General features: G+C 41.4%; 1 protein-coding gene and 1 pseudogene across 1 annotated transcript in view; both read right to left on the reverse strand.

Moving 5' to 3' along the window:
- Positions 1-22,892, reverse strand: part of KCNH8 (potassium voltage-gated channel subfamily H member 8) — a 386,943-nt gene that overhangs the window by 283,802 nt on the left and 80,249 nt on the right. The window lies entirely within an intron of this gene.
- Positions 11,839-21,758, reverse strand: LOC101331981 (farnesyl pyrophosphate synthase pseudogene; annotated as a pseudogene).

Here is a 22,892-nt window from a genome sequence, read left to right on the forward strand (position 1 = left end):
TGGAATATCTTTTCCCATCCCTTCACTTTCAGTCTTTCTTTTTTTGAAGTAAATCTCTTTTAGGCAGCATATACATATGCCTTTAAAAAAAAAAAATCCATTCAGCCTCTCTATGTCTTTCCATTAGTGAATTTAGTCCATTTACATTTAGTCCATTTGCATAATGGCATAGAGTTAATTGTTTTCTAGCTGTTTTTGTAGTTCCCCTCTGTTCCTTTCTTCTTCTCTTGTTCTCTTCCCTTGTGCTTTGGTGGTTTCCCTTAGTGTTATGGTTATGTTCCTTTCTCATTATCTTTTGTGTATCTACTACAGGCTTTCGCTTTGTGGTTACCATCATATTGACATATAACAGACTATATATTTAACAGTCTATTTTTAAGTTGACAGCAAGTTTGGGTGCATTCTAAAACTCAAAATTTTTACTACATGCCCCCTCCAAATGGTCTGTGTTTTGATGTCACATTGTACCTCTTTGTATTTTCTGTATCCCTTAACTAATTATTGTAGTTGTAGTTATTTTTACTACGTTCATCTTTTAAACTTCATACCAGCTCTATAAGTGATTAATCACTACCTTTACTATACATTTACCTTTACCAATGAGATTTTTACTTTAATGGGGTTTTTTTGTTACTAATTAGTGCCCTTAGAAGTCCCTTTAGCATTTCTTGTAAGGCCATTTTAGTGGTAATGAACTTCTCTAGTTTTGCTTGTCTGAAAAATTCTTTATCTCTCTTCCAACTCTGAATGATAACCTTTCAGGGTAGAGAATTCTAGGTTGGAATGTTTTTGCTTTCAGCACTCTGAATATGTCATGTCACTCTCTTCTGCCCTATAAAGTTTCTGCTGAAATATCTGTGGATAGCTTTATAAGATTTTCCTTGTATATTATAAGTTATTTTTTTCTTGCTGCTTTTAGGATTCTCTCTTTAACTTCTACAGTTTTAATTATAATGTGTCTTGGTGTGTGTGTCTTTGGGTTCATTCATCTTATTTGAAACGTCTGGGCTTCCTGGACCTGGATGTCTGTTTCCTTCCTCAAATTAGGGAATTTTACAGCCATTGTTTATTTCATTTTTTTCTGGTCCTTTCTCTCTCTCCTCTTTCTGGGGCCCCTATAATGTGAATGTTATTCGGCTTGATGTTGTCCAAAAGGTCCCATACAGTACCCTTACTTTTATTTAATTCTTTTTTCACTTTTCTGCTGTCTGGGTGAGTTCCAATGTTTTGTCTTTCAGCTCACTGAATCATTCTTGACCTCATCCAGTCTGTATTTGAACACCCTGAGTGTATTTTTCAGGACAATTATAACTTCTATTTGGTACTTTCTTATATTTTCTGTCTCTTTGTTGAACTTCCCACTGTGTTCATACACTCTTCTCCCAGGCTCAGTGAACATCTTTATTACCATTATTTTGACTCTTTATAGGATAGATTGCTTATCTCTGTTTCATTTGGTTCTTTTTTCTGAAGTTTTGTCTTGTTCTTTCAATTGAAACATATTCCTCTCTCTCCTCATTTTGCCTAAGTCTCTGCGTTTTTTTCTACTTATTAGGTAAATCAGCTATCTCTACCATTCTTGAAGGATTGGCCTTATTTAGAATATAAGTGGGATTTAGAAATGCAATCCCACCTGGCCACCAGAACCAGGCACTCTAGGGGTCCCCTATGTGTGCTGTGTGTGTCTTCCTATAGTGGTGGGGCCAGGACTACTGCTGCAGCATAATGCTGGGCAGGGCTGGCCTCCAGACACACTGTGGGCCCAGTCACAGCTGCTGTGGGAACACTGTTCAACCAGCTGTGAGTCCTGGCAAAGGCACAAGGGTAAGCAGGGCTGTCAGCAGGGCATACCCACTAGCACTAACAGATTAGTGGGAGAATTCTAAAACAGTGCCCACCAGTGCTAGTGTTAGCAAGGCAGCCTGAGATAACAAAACTTGTTTCCACCAGTGTCTCAGTCCCTGGCAAGGTTCCCACCTGGTTCCTGCCTCTCCAGCAAATGCTTCAAAATTAGTAAGTGGGTTCCCTTCACTTACATCCTCTGCTTTTCAGTCTGGTGCTTTTGCACTGGTTTTTGGATCAAGTGTGTCTGTGCTCAAGATTTTTAAGACTAAGCTTTCCATCCCCTGAAGTTCTATACTTTTCCTGGATTTTCAAAGCCAGTTGTTTTTGGACGCTCATCTCTCCTGTGCAAAATCTAGGAGTTGGGGTGCCTGAAGTGGAGTTTGAGTTCCTCCCTCCTCAGGGCAAAGATCCATACTTTTGAGATTTCTCTCAATGTGGATCACCACAGCTGGGGTGTGGTTTTATCCTTGGTGAGACCTTGTCTCTGCCTCTCCTACCTGTCTTGATGCTGTCTTCTCACCTTTTGTTGTGGAGGCTCTGTTTTCAGGTCCCTTTTCAAGAGTTATCCCATATGTAGTTGTAGATTTGTTTTATCCTTTGGAGGAGGTGCATTCAGGACCTTCCTATCCTGCCATCTTGAACCTTCCTCCCTCTCTTATCTTACATTTTTAATAGTAAATTCAATAACCTTTCATTTTTACCTTTTTAAAAATTGAAGTATAATTTGTTTACAGTGTTGTGTTAGTTTCAGGTGTTCCACAAATTGATTCAGTTACATATACATACATACATTATACACACACACACACACACACACACTATATATATATATATATATATATATATATATATATATATATATATATATTCTTTTTTGGCTTCTTTTCCATTATAGGTTATTACAAGATATTGAGTCTAGTTCCCTGTGCTGTATGGAATGTCCTTGTTGTTTAACTACTTTATATGTAGTGGTGTGCATCCGTTAATGCCAAACTCCTAATTTGCCAAACTCCTAATTTATCCTATCCCCACCTCTATCAGCTTCGGTAACCATAAGTTTGTCTCCTATGTCTGTGAGTCTATTTCCGTTTTGTAAATAAGTTCATTTGTATCGTTTTTTTTAGATTCCACATATAAGTGATATCATATAGTATTTGTCTGACTTCACTTAATATGATAATCTCTAGGTCTGTCCATGTTGCTACAAAAGGTATTATTTCATTCTTTTTTATGACTAATAGTCCATTGTGTATATATACCACATCTTCTTTATCCATTCATCTGTTGATGGACATTTAGGTTGCTTCCATGTCTTGGCTATTGTAAATAGTGCTGCTACGAACATTGGGGTGCATATATCTTTTCAAATTAGAGTTTTCTCTGGATATATGCTCAGAATTGTGACCCCTGGATCATATCATAAGTCTATTTTTAGTTTCTTAAGGAATCTCCATGCTGTTCTCCACAGTGGCTGCACCAATTTACTTTCCCACCAACAAGTATAGGAGGGTTCCCTTTTTTTCCACACCCTCTCCAGCATTTATTATTTGTAGACTTTTTGATGATGGCCATTCTGACTGATGTGAGGTGATACCTCACTGTAGTTTTGATTTGCATTTCTCTAATAATTAGCAATATCGAGAATCTTTTCATATGCTTCTTGGCCATCTGTATGTCTTTGTAATAATCGTCCTATTAGGAGGCAAGAATTCATTTATTTCATTCAAAGAGCTAAATTATAACTGAACATGAGGACCTACAGAAACAGTATATGTATTTTGTAAAATATTTACCCAGCAATGAATCCCATAATTTTTACTAGGTATAATTAGCAAATGCTGCTGGTGACTCTTCTGCTACAAACTGTCCACCTACAAAAAGTCCTTCACTTACTATGGTCTCCTGAGATTGGCACCCACTCAGGGTGCTGACGGTAATGATAATATTAAATCAAAACTGTTTTCAGTACTATCAAGAGTTAACAGAGCCAGGCAGAGATGGCAGCCACTTATGATTCCAGCTTGGTTTTTGCATGGAGAAAGAAGATCAATGCATGAGGTGTAAGGAGATAAATAGCATTTGTAATGAGAACATCAGAAAATGGCCTGGTGTTGCTGATAGGATGAACTATCTAGGTTGAACAATAGAAAATTGCCATTTTGTAGGTGAAATACTGGCAATACATCAAAATAGGCTATTACTCGTGCTTTCTGGATTTGGAATGAGCAGGACTGGTATTTTCTGAAATAGTCAAAAACTATTTCTAGGAGACCTGTAGGTTCCTAAACACGTATGACCCGTGCCAATTGAGACTTGGATGTGCTCCTTTCATATCGTATCTCTCAAATATTTAATACAACCCTCACACTCACCCTTTACCCAGGGCTGCCATCCAGAGTTGTGCATTTGCACACTTCACAAAGGATAACAACCAAAGGGCTGGTAGGGGGCTGTTGACCAGTCCTATGCCCTAAGATGCCACTTAGCACCCCCCAGGAGGTCCCTTTTTCACACTGATCTGCCCAACAGGTGTTCCTTTTTCTAATTTTCACAAAAGCGCCTTAGAGGCTATTGTAGATCATCTCTAAATTCTATGCAAGCCTGGAAATTGAAGCATAAGATGAACTGGGAAGTCAATGGTGAGGTAGGCCTTCATAGCATGTGCAGATGGCAACTCTTCTCTGTTAGATGGGACATTTGGTTTCCTTATAGCTCAAATCTTTCTATATCAAAAATCCCTCTGCTGAAATTGTTAAGAGATTTTCAGTTCTAGAGTCTGAGTGAAGAATATGGTTGGGGAAATAAAACCAAGAGTCAGATTATCTTCTTGGCAACCAAACAGAGATAACATATTCCAGTTACATTAGGATATTTGCAATCTATTGACTGAAGTTAATAAATCTGTGGGGTGTCTTTTGTTTGCTGATCACACGAGAAGCTCCCGTTTGACCATGTATTTTTCTTTGAAAAACAAAACAAAAAATTTTGTAGCACTAATTCTTCTCAACGATTCTCTTGCTAAAAACAATTTCCAACTGAGATACAGCACCAAACATCTCAAATGTATTATTCAAAGATTTTAAAAGCAATTCAGCATAGTGACCTCTGACTTGATCTAAGTATTGTGTATTCACTGTGGGTGTCAGGTCTCAACTCATTGCAATTAATTTGATGTATTGATTTAATATCTCGGGCCAAGTTGTATTTACCTGGCAAGGGCAAGGTGGAAGATGATTCTGGGAGAAAAGGAATGTTTGCGAATGAACATGAGATCCTTTGATGAAACAAAAGCCTAGAGTAAGTAACCTTCACAGAATCAGACCCCAAACACCCATTATCTCAAGGCACAATCTCCCAAATTAGAGCTAATAATGATTCAGCATTGTATTGTTGGTTACTTTCATTCTGTAAAAGAATACCCTGGGGTAGAAAGGAAGCCAAGCAATAGATCTGCTCTTGTAGGCTGGTCCATTAAGAGACCTTTATTTAAACTAGGGCCAAATTACAGAGAACCATTTCACAATAATATCTACACTACCAGAAGTTCTGGAGAAAAGATGCCATCTTTCTTTTCTAATATATAAATTTACTATTACTTTTAAAATGATCTGTTCTGATCATACACATTAAGTACTAAATAAAATGTAATATGTAAAAAAGATAATTTATATAAGGACAACCAGATAATTTTCTATCATCTTTCTTATTCATTCAAAAGAAGTTGTAGATCGTCTACAACTTCCCAAGCATTATGTATAAGAGAAATATACTGAATAAAACACAATCCCTGCCCTCAAATTATGTATTATTTAATGGGGAACATGTATGAACAGAAAGAAAAATGCAGTACATTTTGATCAGTGTCATTATAAAAGTACATGTGCATATTTTATATTGAAATATAATCAATTAAAAAAATAGGATCCCTCATTTTCAGTTAGTACAAGTTTTCCCTATGGTAGTAAATATATATTTTGAACATCATGTTACTGACTGCAAACTAGTTCATGCTTTGGATATGCTTTAATTTGTTAAACATTTTCTTACACTTGTGTGTTCAGATTATTTAAAAATTTTCACTCCTTAACTAACCCAGTAATGGACACCTTTCACATGTGTCCTAAGGCAAATTTCTAGAAGTTAAAAGTTTGGGTTCAAAGGTTAAGAACATTTTTAAAACTCCTGGCACATTATTGCAAAATTGCTTTCCAAAGAACAAAAGCACTGTGCCAAATTACATGTCTACAGGAGATGAGCCTTTTAAAAGATATAAACACAAGTACACACTAGTTCATATTCATATTGACCTTAATTTCATCAAAGTCTGAAATTTTTCTGAATGCAAACAATCTCTTTATTCTTAGGCATAAGTGAATAGATGTTTATATTACATAAAGTCTCAGAGATGATCATTGGTTTTATCTGATTACATCTATTTCAAAATTAAAACATTTTTTTAAAGCAAAAGAAGATACAATTTTTGGTATCTGTAACCAATGACATATTATGCATTTTGCTGTCACTTTTTATAACAACCATCTAAAACCATGTAGCTGGGGGCTTCCCTGGTGGTGCAGTGGTTGAGAATCTGCCTGCCAATGCAGGGGACATGGGTTTGAGCCCTGGTCTGGGAAGATCCCACATGCCGCGGAGCAACTGGGCCCGTGAGCCACAACTACTGAGCCTGCGCGTCTGGAGTCTGTGCTCCGCAACAAGAGAGGCCGCGATAGTGAGAGGCCCGCGCACCACAATGAAGAGTGGCCCCCGCTGGCCGCGACTAGAGAAAGCCCTCGCACAGAAAAGAAGACCCAACACAGCTAAAACTAAATTAATTAATTAATTAATTAAAACCATGTCTGATCCATCTTCTCTCATTATCAAGTCTGGTATCTGTGCTACCTGGTTCTAAGTAACGTGAAATAGTCCACTGTTTAATTAGACTTCATTAATCTTCCATTTTTAGCCTTTGCAAATATAAAATTGTGATAATCACCAATCACAAGAGAAAATTAGTCACATACATGGAAATCAAGAAAATTCTCTCTCCGGTTTCTATAAAAAACTGGGAATAAAATTCACTGAAACTCTCAAGTTATTAAAACACATTCTTTTGCATCAACATTTTCAACTATTTTTAAGTGTGTTAAATACGAATTAATGGCAATATTATTTGCTTCAACTTCTTTCCTACTTTTGAACAACTAATAACAGACAGAAGTAACAGAATCAAACAAAGACCAACATTTAGAAAGAGAATCAATTGTCCCACTAGATGAGGTAATTCTAGACTAATTTACAACTTGAAATGATAAGTGTCATGGAATTTCTTTTCTAAGAAGACATCAAATTTGGAGTTGAAAGATCTGGTTTGGCTTTTTCACTTACTAGCTGCATGACACACAGCAGTTACCTTACCTCTAAGCCTTAGTGCCCTAAACCATGAAATGGTGTAGGAATAAAATCAGTTATCGCCCATAAAAGTGGATAACACACAGTAGGTATTTTGAATATCAGTCTTTTTCATTGGTAGGCTAATTCCTTTATCCTTTCTCATAGCCCTTATTAGCCAAAGCAGTAAGTGTGGGGCTTTATTTATAACTTTCCAGCTAATGTTCTACTTTTTATCAATTTTGGAAAATAATGTGATGAATACAAATGAATACAAATGAGCCAAATATATTGGTGATGTAGAACATGAATAAACCTCCATTTTATTTGTCAATGGGGATGAATTTTTTCTAATGAGTCACAGAGCTAGCAACGGTGTGAGGAAAACATTTATCCTATTTTCCTAAATACAATATAGAATCTATTTTATGGTTTCTTCAAGCTGCTTTAAAATTTTCACATCTGTACCACTCTCCTACAAAGGGTCCCAGATGATTATTATTTTTATTTTAAAACTCTCACGTGGTGCAAAATAATCTAGAAATTCTAATCGTACTCCATATGAGCCTAACATGATCAAGTAGAAAAGTATAGCCTAAAGGTTAAGAATGTAGATTTTAGAGTAGGGATCAGCAAACTTTTTCTGTAAAAGACCTGAGTCTAAGTATTTTAGGCTTTGAGGGTCACCTAGTCTCACTAACACTCAACTCTGTCATAGCACGGAAGAAGTCATAGAAAATATAGAAACAAGTATTGTCGTGAAATATTCTTTTCATTCTTTTGAACCATTTAAAAATGTAACCACTACTCTCTAACTCACCTGTTGTTCAAAAACAGAAGGTGAGCCAGACAGGCCTGTGGGCCAGTTTCCAGACCCCTGCACCAGAGTCACACTGTTTGAACTCAAATTCTGGCTTTTCTGACTGTATCAACCTGAGCAAATTAGTCTCCTCCCTCCACCGAGGGGTCAAAGTTGGAAGGATAACTGCATTCATGTGACTTTTAGGGGGTCTGAAAGAGGAATATATGAAAGTGCATAGCATTATGGATGGGGGGCTGCCCCACATGGCAGCTCCCCTCCGATTCAAGCATCTTTATTTTCATAGGTATCATGTACCCTGGAAACACAAGATCCTTGAATCCTGACAGACTTGCACCCAAATCCTGACGGCTGATTGTTAACTGTGTTTCAGCTCACTAAGGTGTCACAAGGAGGCTGCAAGTTACCTGCACTTCAGGATTGATGTGAGAACCTGGTTCTCAGACTACACACTGAACGTTTTACTGAGTCTCTGGCATAAACAAGACGTTTAAAAAGTTTTGGTTACTGTTATTTTATGCTAAACTCTTTTTCCTAATCTCCATAGGGTGTAGGTAGTTGATATACTTTCTATGTCTGTACCACTTATAACATGTGTCTGTCTCTGTGTGTATCTCCTGTCAAGCTCTGTACTGAGAACAAAGCACTCATATTCAAACACAACCCATGGTTATTGTTGGGAATTCTTGAGTTCTCATGTATACGTGGTTCCTAATCTGGACAACGGATCGCTTCTAGGAGCCAAAGTTCTCACTAAGGAAAAGTATCATGCGTTACCATTTACTCTCCATCCCCTCCACTTCACTGTGATATCAGAAGAGAATAAAACACTGGCCCATTTGGGGGTAAAGATCACTAATACTACAGAGAATAGAAGCTTTGCCTGCGTTGGGAAGAAATGAGTAAAAGGAAGAATCAAGGACAAGAGAGGCTAAGGAAGAAACACAGAGGGAGGGAGATGTTCTGCCTGTTTTTTGAGATTAGTAGGAAAACCAGACTGAGGCACCCAGAGAGTGACGTTGGCTCCGAAGGGGGATGATGATACTTCCCATGTTATGCTTGAAAGTAAGCAACAAACTCCAGCTAGTGATTTGAAGGAGTCACTGGATCTAATCCAGGCAAAAGGAGCCCAGTGAGGAACCCAGGGGAAGACTTGGAAGCACAGCGGTGAAAACAGACCCGAAGTCTTGTGGTCTAGTGGAAGTTCAGGGATGAGAAAATGGGACACTGTGGATGTTCAGACTGTACATAAACATGCAGATCGCATGCGTGCTGGTGGTGTTTCCTGTTATTGAAAATCTTCAGGGAACATGATAAGATGAGTACTGCGTTTGCAGAGCAATGCAAAACTGCAGGGGGCGCTATTCAGACCCCTGTCTTGTAGTCTCACGTGAATGGCACCTGCTAGAGCTTTGCTGAGCACAGCCTGGAAGGCCTGAGCATTAGCAAGTTAACAGCTGCCTTTCCTGCAGAGTGAACTGGTGTGTGTGTGTGTGTGTGTGTGTGTGTGTGTGTGTGTGTGTGTGTGTGTGTGTGTGTGTGTGTGTGTGATGCTGGAGCAGAAACCTTAATGCTAAATAAAGCATGATGCCTCCCAACGTAACTCGGTTTCTTGGTGCCAAGGCCTTATCAAGACAAGGATTATACAAACTATATCTTCTTTTGAGGGTCTTGGTCTCCACAAAATACCAAGCACGCCCTTGTAACAGTTGAGGCAAAAAGTCTCTGGGTATTCCAACTACTACTGATCAAAACACACACACGCACATTTACACACACACACAAATAATTATATGAAATATATGCAGACGTTTTATGAAATAAATACAGTAGGTGCTGCCTTTCCCAAAGCCATCCAGCCAACACTGCTGATTGTTGAAGCACTGCTCAGTACAATCCGTATGCCCAATATGAAGGCTGTAAGAAGTTTTCAAGTTATGCCTTTACAAGATAGTATTTAGTATTTACACTATTGGAATATCTGAGACTGGAGGAAGCTTTATATGGTCAAGAAGCATTTCAAATCGAAAGGGTTATTTCAAAGTATATATTTGCCATTCCTGACAATGTGGTTTACTCAAAGTATCACTTTTCATAGGCACTGAATTCATAATAAACACCCGTGAATATACAAACAATACGCCTCACTTTAAATCACTGGCGTGTACATACACCCAACCTACGACAACAGCACGAATATTTTATGGGAGAAAATAACATAAGTATCTTAAACGTAGACATACAATTTTGTGCTAACTTTAGTTCCATGTGATGGACATAAATATTGTCTGAATCTGTCACCTATGAATGCGGGAGCCCAAGAAACAAAAGGACTTCCAGACTAGATGGGAATGCCTATTCTAGAGGATAATGATTACAAGGAACTTGCAAGTCCACATCAATAAAACACCCCGCCTTCCAAAAGCCACGCAGCAAGCCAATGATTTTGGAAGCAGAATCTTACACATGAAGGGCAAGTTATTACATATAGTGAATATACACACCACATTCAGGAATCAGGGAGAAAGCTATCATTCTTAGAAGCCCTTAGGAGGAAAACAGATGTCAAAAACAATGACAACTAGGCCAATCTACTACATGCTCAAGAAGTAGTAGCTATGAAGACTTTGCCCTTGAATAGCCTACTATAGCGTGATGGGATAAAAGGACGTCTAGGCTGGGAGCCAGCAGACAAGTCTATGGCCCCACTATGCTACTGATATACTATGGGACCTCTGGTAAGTCACTTAACCTCTCTGTGCCTCAGTTTCCTTATCTGTAAAACAATGGATTGGATTTTTATGGGCCCCTGCTCTAACATTCTGTAACTCTCTTCTATCTCCTCAAATCTTCTTTCACACTAGCATTTGATTTCAAGAGTTAAGAATAAAGTCCAAACACTTAGGTTAGCATTAAATTCTCCATATTCTGACTACAGCCTTTGTCTCCAACCTTGTCTTGGTCTATTCCTGAAACCACATCAATATCCCATTCGGATCCTCTTTTTCTCTCACTCTTCTGTTTTTCTTCCCTCGACTTCAGCTGAACTGTCTTTTACTCCATTCTATCATTTTCCAGAGCCACCTCTGGGTTACAGTTCTATATATCTGTCATCACTATAAGCCATAAGCCCCTCAAGGTCAGAGGCTGGGCCTTATGCAGGGTTTGTGCAGTAACCAGCAACACTTTGCCCAAAATATATCCTTGAGAGTGAGTGGTGATTCTGGTCTCGGTAAAACAACAAAAGGTCTGGTTTTACTTTAATCAATGATATATTTTGTTAAAAATCAAAACCAAGTGAGCCTTAAGAAAACTCAGTTCCTCTCACCCTTGTTGGAATGAATGCCTTTGAAAAGGAGTGAGAATTAAATGACATTTCAGATCATTATAAATGGTTTATTTATCTTTAAACACAGACTAGCCAGGATTCACAATTTTCAAAGCAAGAAAGGTTCAGGTAAACAAAATAAATGTTACCAGACTAATTATCCACAGACTGCAGAGCAACTTTTAATGAATTACGTTGTCAAGTGATTAAAACACCTAATAGCTGGAATAAGGTTAAATATTTTCTAAGGTGGAACATATAAATGTACTCACTGTTGAAATGTGTCAGAATTTGCCTTTATTCAATGTCGAAGAAAAATTGGTCTCCTGTTTGAGTTAGACTACTCTATTTCCCACGTAAAAAAGCTTTACTTTGAAATTACCAAGAGAATACCCACTCCATGCCTATTAGTCTTAACAGAAATCTTGGCTGTCTTTTAAGACTGTTACACATTCTCCTACAGAGAAACACACATCAATAGAAGATGTATCACTGTAGGTCTTCCTTTTCTTTCACAGGTTAGACAATAATTTTTGGAGAGCCGCCCCTCCCCCCCCCCCGAGTCTCTAGGTGACTTTTTCTGCTTGTAGATCTCGTGTGCTGGCCCCAGGATGGTGGCTGGGGACAGGGGCACAGCATACTCCTCCGTGAGACCCATAAGGTAGCTGTAACTGTCCTCCTTGTGCTGCGTAAACACAGCCAGCAGATTCATCTCCTCGTCTGGCGCCTTCACCCGGGCCACCTTCTCGGCCTCCAAAGTTCTCCTGCAGGATCTGGCACTGGTCCGGAGAGGCCCGTGGCAAACACTGAACCACCAGCCAGCTGCACTTGTTGTCCTGGATGTCAGTGCCGATCTTGCCCATCACACTGGGGTCCCCAAAGAGATCGAGGTTATCATCCTAAATCCGAAAGAACTCTCCCATCTCCAGCAGGATCTTCTTGGCATCGGTATGCTCCTTCTTCCCGTCAATGTCCACCACGTACATGGCAGCAGCTATAGGAAGACAGAAGGAGTAGAAAGCTGTCTTGTATTTGACAATAGATCTGTACCTCTTTTCAGTGAATCTGCCAAGATCCACACTGTCCTGGGGGGCTGTGATGAGGTCCAGGGTCTGTCCGATCTCAGTCTGATAAGGACTCTGTAGGAAGAGCTCGATCAGGTTCAGGTAATAGGGCTGCTCCCAGCAGCAGAGCTTCAGCAGGCGGTAGATACACGCCTCCAAGAGGAAAGCATCATGAATGGCAGCCAAACCTATGCCTGGCTTCTGATACCAGCAGATCTGCCCCCCTCGGGTGAAGAACGCATCCATGAGGTTGTCTGACACCAAGAGGAAGGCTTGGAGCAGTTCCACGCACCAGCCCTCAGTCATGGCCCACCGGAGACTGTCAGCATCTTGCTTCCTGGGCTCCGACAGCTCCCAGAATGCTACCAGCACTGTCAAACCCCGAAGGTACTTGCCTCGGATGGCACAGTACTCCAGGACCTCCTTGAGTCGGGCAATAGCATCTCCTGTCTCTGGGTGCCCAGTGTCCTCCTCAGTCAGCACCTTGACAATCTGGAATAAGTGCTGGATGAAATCCTGCCTTTCTGCATAAACGTCCAATTTCTGGTCTCCATCTATTCTGAGGGAGGAGTAAAATACTCTGTTCCCGGATGCCAGTTGCTGATTGTCACTGTAGGTCTTAATCTGCCTTTGTTACGCCCTCTGTACATCACCAAATATGATGTATGTGATTTCAGAGAACTTCCTTTACATTTCCCCATCCCTAACTCTGCATATCTTTTTAGCTCAGAAAGATATTAAAGATTAAAATATTTGATATGAAACTAGAAAGTGATATAGCAGTACAACCTTTAAAAAGGCAGACTTTTTTTTTTTTAATTTCCCAAACAAATAGAAGAAAATGGCAAGTAAATGGTGAGCCTTCGAGGAATTGGGCTAGAAGTTTGAGGCTTCACAGTCCTAAATCGTCAAGTAAGAGTAGGAGGCACAGATGACCAGTTATAAAGTGGTTCACCATAGCAATGTGAGTTAGTACTGAATGGCTGACACAAACGTTTGCTCTTAGCAGTCAACTTTGAGACCTCAAATGAAAAATAATACAATGGCATCCAATCCCAAAGAAGCACATTTAACTTACAAAATGTACAAACTCAGCATGAATGTAGAGAAAGTAAATAAATAAGCAAACAATTTAAAAGAGAGGAAGAAGGTAACTTGACCATTCAGTTGGAATGGTGTCAAGATAAGCTTTTGGAAGGGCTGGGGGGAGGGACAGATTGGGAGTTTGGCATTGACATGTACACACTGCTATATTTAAAATGGATAACTGACAAGGACCTACTATATAGCACAGGGAACTCTGCTCAATATTCTGTAATAACCTAAATGGGAAAAGAACTTGAAAAAGAATAGATACATGTATATGTAAAAAGTAAGGTAAGCTTTTAAAAGAAGTATATTGTGGCCCCAAACATAAGGCAACTATTTCATCCGAGGCTCTTCAATGTCAGGGAAAATCTGACTGTGTTAGTAAAAAACAGTGTGCAGTAGACTTACTTCATAGACTTACTTCATAGACTTACTTCAATTTAATCTTAGCACAGAATTGCTGAATAATGGATGACGGTTTTTAATGTCCTATGTTTGGAATATCCCCTTCGTTAACTCTCACCCGAGTGTCAAGCAATTATTCAGTGGAATCTTGAGGGCTCCAGGGGTGTCTTCATCTCCCCCAACGTCTATGAAACACAGAGTGTTAATAACTCTTCTTCTCCCTTATGGATCTGACCCATTTAAGATGCAGATAGAGATAAAGACCATGGAATATTTGTGCCAGAACCGGAAACAGAATTGGAGATATTGGCCCCAAACCTTTGTATCATAAAATGAGGAAACTGAGACCCAAAGAAGTTCAGGGATTTGGTCCAGGTCGAAACTTGAATGGGGAGTCACTTGGGAAATCTCAGGACAGCAAATACAGGTCTTTTTTCATTTCCCAGATGGGTTTCATCCTAAAAAGTGAGCTGGAACAAACTGGATGGTAGTCATCTCACTGCAGATTTATCTGTGGTCAAGGCAGAGGTTTCAAAGGCTCTACAACTATCTTATACCTGAGCTGGAAAGTTCTTCTGATCCACTTACTGTTATCAAAGCTTAGTACATCTATTTTTCTTGGAGTGCTGTTTATTTAAAGCGAGAGCTGGTATTATTTGTCACATCATAGGCGTTTTTACAAGGCATTACGGATGTTCTCTGAAACCTTCACTGCAGTTATGTTGATGATTGGAAATGCCAAAAAAATTACCCTCCATACACAAACACACATGCACTAATTCTAATTAGTCAATTCTAGTTCAAGTGGAAGTAATGAAACATTTCACCATCATCTTTTTTCCCAGGAAACTAGAATATATTTTGGCTATGTAAAACACTTTTTTTATTTAAGCATCTATTATTATAGAATAAAGGCATTCTGCAAAAATGGCATTTAGCAATTCTCTCATATCTGAAAATAATTAGAAAAAACCATTTTCTCATGTAGAAATGTAATTTTCTATGTAGATGAACATAGTCCCATTTGGAAGGCAGATAGATAAGAACTCTGAGGAATTCATTGAAGCATTGAGGCTATGAAGATCTACTCAAGTTGCCTGGCTACATCTGTCCTATAATAACGGGATGCTAGTGTTATTTTTTCTTATAATACTTAGAGACTTGGTAAGTACTAATTATTTAATATCTACATATTTTTTAGGAAGTTGCAGTCCATGTAGACATTACTAATATTAGCTGAAAAATGAGATTAAACTTTATTTGAGAATTTTATGCATTAGACCTCAGAAGACTTTTCAAGATGTAACAAAGGGAATTGAGAAGACAGAGGGAGGGATGATCCAGGTTTTGGAAGTCCTAAAGCTTTTTAAAACCAAGAGGAATTTTGTAAGAAAAAATATAAATACATTAGGAGTAAAGATGAAGATTCATTTAGGCTGAGAATAATCACAAAAATGACAAACTGTAAAAAGTTGACAAACACAAACGTCATAAAATCCAGAATAATAACAATGGCTGACATACCCTTTGTGATACTTTTCACGGACACTTGGCTGCCTCAGTCTGTTTCAATCCTCCTTTCTCCTCCCCAGAGAGAGAAACTAGAGAAAGCCCGTGCGCAGCAACAGCCAAAAATAAATAAATAAAATAAATAAATTTATTTTTTTAAAAAAAAGAGGCACTACTTCCTTTCAGATGGATTCATGGGGGCGGCACCAACAGGACAGAGGTGCAGAGGAGACATTGTGCAGAAAACAAATGACAGGGTTTATCACCTGTGGACTGAGGGATCTGGTGTGTGGCCTCTGTCAATGTCAACTTCCTGATAGCCCTGCTGTTTGTGGATAATGTTGCCAGCCAGGAATGAGTGTGGCTGAAAAAAATCAATGGCCTCTGTGTAGCCAGGCCTTCCCTTTGAAGTCTCATCCATTTTGGGTACCTTGTTGAGACAGTTCACCTCCTGGGCCTCGTGATGTCAGAAACACCCTTCCATGCTTTCCTACAAACCACCAATCTTCCTCCTGGCTAAAGCACTGCTTAATGTGATAACGTCAGCCTTTACTTTTGAAGGCCATTCATGAGTTCCAGGAAGAAACTAAACCAAAATGGTCCAGGCATGGTCCCTGCCCACCGTGCTAAGCCAGGAAGCTGGGTGGTGATGCAGCTCGGAGGCTGGACTTCAGCTGGGGCTTAAGAAACAGCTCTCGGGCATCCTGTATGTGCCAGTATCTATGCTGGTACCACAATGAAAACAAACCAGCAATGTGTAAGACACCCTTGCCCTCATTAAACTCCACATTCTATGAGGACAGAGGCTCATAAAAATACACAATATTTATGAGGGCAAAGGATGAGAACAAATAGAAAATTTTAATTTAAAATCATGCATTTTAAGACCAAGAAATGCACGGGGAGTTGCCTAGCTCCGTGGTCCTGCTGGGAATCGCTCCTGACACGGGCTACCAGAGGCCCATGAGAGAGAGGTCTTGATTATTAAGAAAACTGGATGTGACATCTGTGGGCCTTTGAAACCTCATCCACTCTAGTGAAGCCAGCTCCCAGAGCACTTTGTGGTCACTTTTGGAGCTTTCTACCTTGTTATGCTAGAAGGAAAATCACAGCAAGTCAGGACGCCTGAGTTCTCAGGCTGACCATCGGTTTCTTCCACGAGCCTCAGTGATGGCTCCTCCAATAGCTAAATGACAGTGGAAACAAGTCAAATGAGGCCTCTCAGTGTCTCAGCAGAAGGGATCCGGTTTCATCTTTTATGTGGAAAATGCTCTGAGCTCCAGGAAGGGAGGGACGGCAAGGTCCCTCCACCCGCGCCCTGCTGCCCCCAGGAATTGCAATCATCATAAACGTGACACCTGGCTAAAGGTCCCAGGTGTAGGGCACTACAGGAAAGCTATGTCGTGGTGTTCAAGAAAATGGTTTAAGACATGTTATGTCCTCCTCCCACCTGCCTTACTCCAATGTATGAAAGGCATGCGCCTCTATGACTAAACCAACTGATAAAGAAAAAGGAGAAAGCCACACACATTTTTTCCAGCTGCTGTTATGCTCCAAGTACTGCTGTTCTAGGTGTATGGAATAAATCAGAGGAGGAAACAGACCAAGTGCTCCTCGTTGGGCTTACATTCCAGTGTCAGCGTTGGGGGAGGACAAACAACAAAACTAGTAAATAAGCAAATTACCGAGTATGTTAGAAGGTGGTGAGTACTGCAGAAAAACAATAGATCAGGGAGATTGGGGGGCAGGGTGGGGAAGAGGGGAGATGATATGATTTTAAAGGGTATGATCAGGGGAGGGAGGCATTACTGAGAAAAGTATATTTGAAGACAGCCTTGAGAAGGGGGCCGTTCGTGAGCCCTGTGGGCAGTTGGGGTGCAAGGATGTTCCAGGCAGAGGGAACAGACAATGTGAAGGCCTTAGGGCAGAGACACACCCAAGTATTCACAGGACAGCAACAAGGGCAGCGTGACGCCTCACGGCGGGGGGGGGGGGGGGGGGGGGGGGCAAGGGAGAGCACAGTAGTTCTGTGGCTTGAATTCTGTCTCACCAAAATGCATATGCCGAAGTCCTAACTCCCAGTACTTCACAGTGTGGCCTTTCTGGGAACCAGAGCCACTGCGGATGTAGCTAATTAAGATGAGGTCAGGGGCTTCCCTGGTGGCGCAGGGATTGAGAGTCCGCCTGCCGATGCAGGGGATGCGGGTTCGTGCCCCGGTCCGGGAAGATCCCACATGCCGCGGAGCGGCTGGGCCCGTGAGCCATGGCCACTGAGCCTGCGCGTCCGGAGCCTGTGCTCCGCAATGGGAGAGGCCACAACAGTGAGAGGCCCGCGTACCGCAAAAAAAAAAAAAAAAAAAAAAAAAAAAAAAAAAAAGATGAGGTCATACTGGAGTACGATGGGCCCCTTGCCCACTAGGACTGGTGTCCTTATAAAAAAGGAGAAATTTGGACAGACATGCATACAGTGAAGCTGCCAGGTGAAGACTGGCGTGATGTGGCACATGTCAAGGTCCCAACAGAGTCTAGGAGACAGGACTGGAACAGATCCTTCCCTGATGACTTCAAAGGGAACACAGTCCTGCTGACACCTTGATCTCAGACTTCTAGCCTCCAAAACTGTGACACAATACATGCCTGTGGTTTAAGCCACTCAGCTTGTGGTACTGGGCTCTGGAAGCCCTAGCAAAGTAATAGGCAATTAGGCCAAAGCGAGAGTAAAGGGGCAGATGACAAAAGGTCTTCATGCAAGGACACTGGAGGTGAGGTCATCATAGCATCTTGAGCAGAGGAGTGAAATAATCTGCCCAAAGGCTGAGCTCCAGAGCACTGCAGTTTTATGAAGTCTCAGAAAAGAGAGGCTGAGAAGGAGCCACCAGTGACGTAAAAGGAAACCCAGGAGAAGGTGCAGCGGGGAAAGCCCGTGGTACTTTTCTATCTAAAAGCATAGTCAGTGGTATGGCACAAGCAGCTCACTGCGGGTGGATCGGGGACAGTCACTGAAGAAGGAGGACAAACAAGTCCATCCACTTCCTCCAAGGCATACGCAAGCCAGTGAAGCCTCAAAAAACCTTTTAAGTCCATGGGCTTCCCCATGGTTCGTGGAATTTGACTTTTTTTCCCTAAATTTGACATTTATTGATCAGAAGAAAAAAAAGAAGATAATGGTAAAATCCTGGTTTGGGTGTGTAGGTCTTCTATTTGTGCTGAGTAAAACTATTATGAATCACTAAACACGGCTCTTGAAGGTGAATCAGAAACGCCAAGGGTCTCAGAATCTAGTTTGGAGATTCATTCAGAAAACAGCTAATTCACTCAACTCCAGGGGCTCCTAATACACACGGCACAGATTCTTAAAAGGGAGTGCTTAACCTCACTTTGCAGCAACTCTGCTTCCCTAACTCCCCATCTGTACGGCCTCATGCAACGGGGAGATTGCTGGTGAAAGCCACAGCCCTAAGCTGAATACATAAGGTGACTGAATGTCAACCCAGAAATCCCATCCTGACAGACACACAGAACAACTTCAATACTCCCAGCTCCTGTCATTCAAAAGTCCCCATAGCCCTAATAGACCAGACTGGCCCAGCCTGCTCCCTGCAAGCACTGACGCTGAAGCCAGTCAGCCTGGGTTAGAATCCTAGCTGGGCAGCTCACTACCTAAGGATCTCGAACTTGCTTGAACTTGAATGGCCTTGGGCTTCGATGTACGTAACCGTAAAACAGGGATGATAACAGAACCGACTTCAGAGTATTGTAATAAGGATTCACCGAGTCAATAGTTGTCCTGAACCTAGAACATGCCTGGCATTCAGTAAAAATTATATAGGAATCTGTTAAACCCATAAACAAACAAGTATGTATTTTTCCCGGAAGAAGATTTTGATGAACAAACCAAAAAATAAAAAGGGCTAGAAAAGAAAAGTCTTCATATAGTGAAGAGAAACTTCTCAAGGTTTTAAAATATTTGTCTTGAGAAAACAATGTGTGCATCAATCACGACTCCTGGCTATGCATGTGCGCTCACCTGCTCACAAAATCCTCACCTACTTTAAAAGGTTGGACTTGACAGGGGCTTCCCTCGTGGCTCAGTGGTTGAGAATCTGCCTGCTAATGCAGGGGACACGGGTTCGAGCCCTGGTCTGGGAGGATCCCACATGCCGCGGAGCAACTAGGCCCATGAGCCACAACTGCTGAGCCTGCGCGTCTGGAGCTCCGCAACAAGAGAGGCCGTGATAGTGAGAGGCCCGCGCACCGCGATGAAGAGTGGCCCCCGCTCTCCGTAACTAGAGAAAGCCCTCGCACAGAAACGAAGACCCAATAGAGCCAAAAATAAATAATTTTTTTTAAAAAAAGTAACAAATGTTCAAGTATAATTGGTGTCTTTAAAAAAAGAAAGTTTGGACTTGACAGATTTTTATAAACTGTAGGAACGGAAGGTGAAATTTCTCAAGCCACATTAGCTAAATAAACTGAAATAGAACACTTTTCAACAAAAGCAGATGATTTCCCCCAACATGAATTAGCAGTGATGATAAGTGTACACAAGCCAAATGATTAGCCTTTTCAGGCGACGGACGGTGCTGGGACCACAGGAATCCCTCATCCAGTCCTCACAGCAACCTCAGGAGGTGTGGCCTGCTGTCACTCTCTATTTAAACCTGAAGATACGACCTCAGAGATGTTAAGTGTCTTCTCTACCCTCACACAGCTATGCGTGGCGGAAAAGCAGAGCTGGAGCTCTTTACCACACTGCTTTGCTCACCCCAAAGCCTTCCTTCAGCCTCTGCTCAACCTGCCCTGCAACTCTGGTTCTTCCGCCCCTTCCCTGGCTCCCCACACCTGGCCTGCTGCCCGCTGCTGCCATCCCCGGGGCCCAGCAGAAAAATCAATCCTGCTGAGATAACGGTTTCCTTGAGAACAGCACTCTGACTGCTGGGGAAACTGCAGAGAACACAAAAGGGGTTCCTCTCGTATCTGGGGCTTTGTGCTTCCTGGACAGACAAGCATTTCTATTCCACTGGGGAAAAAGAGGTTTTACAAAAGGGCACGTCCATGAAGGTGGCAGGTAAACTAACACACTTACCTGGTCTGGGGAATTATGATGATTGTTAAAAATTTTGAGGCTGTCAGTGACAATTACTCATTTTCCTGAAGTTAAAAACCCCCTGTGGTGAGAGGGGCGGGGATCATGGATCTGCAAAATTCATCAAGACTGCTGGTAAATATTGACCATCATTGGGAATTTCTATTACGAATATCTGCCCTTTCAACTCAATGCAGCACCACTTGAATTTCATCCAAAGTTACCTGCATAAAGTAAACAAGCTTCATCACCCATGTAGACGGAGGCCAGCCCGCCTCAGCTGGTGCTACAATCTCTATTTTTTTCTCCCTCATTCCCCGCCTACAACGGAGAAAACTGGCTCAAAGAGCCAGCCAGCTAAAGGAAGGGGCAAAATTTGATGGGAAAGTGATAATTCAAGTTGTTCTGTGAATGATGGGTAGATCCAGCAGGTTCATTCAACACGGGCAAATTTTATTAGCAAAACTGCTCATTCAAATTACCAGGGGAACTAGGTTTCTGAACCCAAAAATGGTTCATTCCAAGCATGCCCATTATTCTAAATTTCTATTATTTTCTCAATTCCCAGTTGGATTCTGCTGCCTTCAAAGGCGGCATTGCTATTTGCAGTTGCTGACACTCGCTAGCGATGGCTCATAATTTCATCTAACGGTGGGACAACTAAAAATGTGACTGAATTAGCGACAGCTGTACTCCATCCAGCCACAAAGGAAAGGCGGCAAAGCTGGCGTGGAACCACCTTCTGGAGGGGGATACACAGCCTCTCTGAAGAAAGGAGAGCTACCAATAAGAACGCCCATCCCTTATTTATTAGTTTGTTTTTTGAGGCAGGGAGAGAAGAAGTTGTGTAACTGTCAAGTAATTGTTACCAAATGGAAAAACAGGAGTCACTTGGGGTCAACCAGGGAGCATTGACTAGGCTGAAAAACCCCCGACGGGATCGGTATTTGGTAGTCAAACGACAAACCACAAAACCACAATACATGGTGGGATCATGGAAAAGAGACAATTAAATCCAAGACGTGTTGAATTGTCTGCTCAAGCTTTCACTCTGCGTTAGCGTACCTGAAAACGAAATGGGCTGAAACAAGCTGCTTTCACACCATGTGGGCCTAATTACCTTTCAAGACTGACATATACAACCTTACCTGGAAATCCAGGTCCTTCTAGTTCTCCTGGGTTCCTGTAGCCTTCCAACTGCCTTCCGCTAGCATCCCACTTCATGCCAGTGTGCAGTGCCAGGAGTTATAAATAAACCTGCTGCTACGGCCCCCAGTAATAACCATGATTTCCCTAAAAGGCATGCAAGTGTCAAGTTGTCAACTTAGTTTCTGAACCTCAGTGAATGCCAGTGCACAATTCCCAGGGCGTGGAGAACTAGCCTACTCCAAATAAACATGCCTGGAGAAGAGGAGAGCGATTTAGCTAAACAAGCAGACTCACTTCAGGGAACTGGGGTGGTAGAGCTCCAACCTGGATGCTGGCCCACACTCTCTGGGGAAGAGAAAGGAGGAAGAGATATGGCAGGAGGCGGTAACGGCAAAAGGTGTGTGAGCCTCCACAGAACAGATCATGGGCGTGTGGGCCTCCAGTGACAGTGGGCACAGGCCTTGGATGTTGAACCAGTGATCACAAACTTCACCCTGGACCAATGACAGGCCATTGTCAAGACCAAAATGCTCAGCATAGAAGACACATTATGTTACGGAGAACATGCTGGAAGCGAGAGATTCCCTCAACCATAAGAAAGTGGTGGCGAAGAGGACAGGATTCATGGACCTTGAGATGATCATACTAAATGACGTAGGTCAGACAGAGAAAGACAAATACCATATGATATCACTTACATGTGGAATCTTTTAAAATGATACAAATGAACTTATTTACAAAACAGAAACGGACTCACACACATAGAAAACAAACTTATGGTTACCAAAAGGGAAAGGCTGGGGGAGGGATAAGTTAGGAGTTTGAGGTTAAGCAGATGCACACTACTATATATAAAATAGATAAACAACAAGGTCCTACTGTATAGCACAGGGAACTATACTCAGTATTTTGTAATAACCTACAGTGGAAAAGAATCTGAAAAAACTGAATCATTTTGCTGTACACCTTAAACTAACACAACATGGTGAATCAACTATACTTCAATTAAAAAAAAAAGACATAGGATTTGGAGTCAGATGGATCTAGTACAATCACCAGCTTCATTATCTTCTAGCTCTGTGGCCTGGGTACATATTTGAAGCCAGGTGCCTCAATGCAGAGCTTGAGACAAGGATTAGGACATATCTAATTTATTGAGGGCTGACTCTCAAGTAAAGCCTATAAGAGAATGAGAGGAAGAGGAGGACT

This window comes from Tursiops truncatus, chromosome 4 (genome assembly GCF_011762595.2).
Source record: "Tursiops truncatus isolate mTurTru1 chromosome 4, mTurTru1.mat.Y, whole genome shotgun sequence".
NCBI classification, from domain to species: Eukaryota; Metazoa; Chordata; class Mammalia; order Artiodactyla; family Delphinidae; genus Tursiops; species Tursiops truncatus.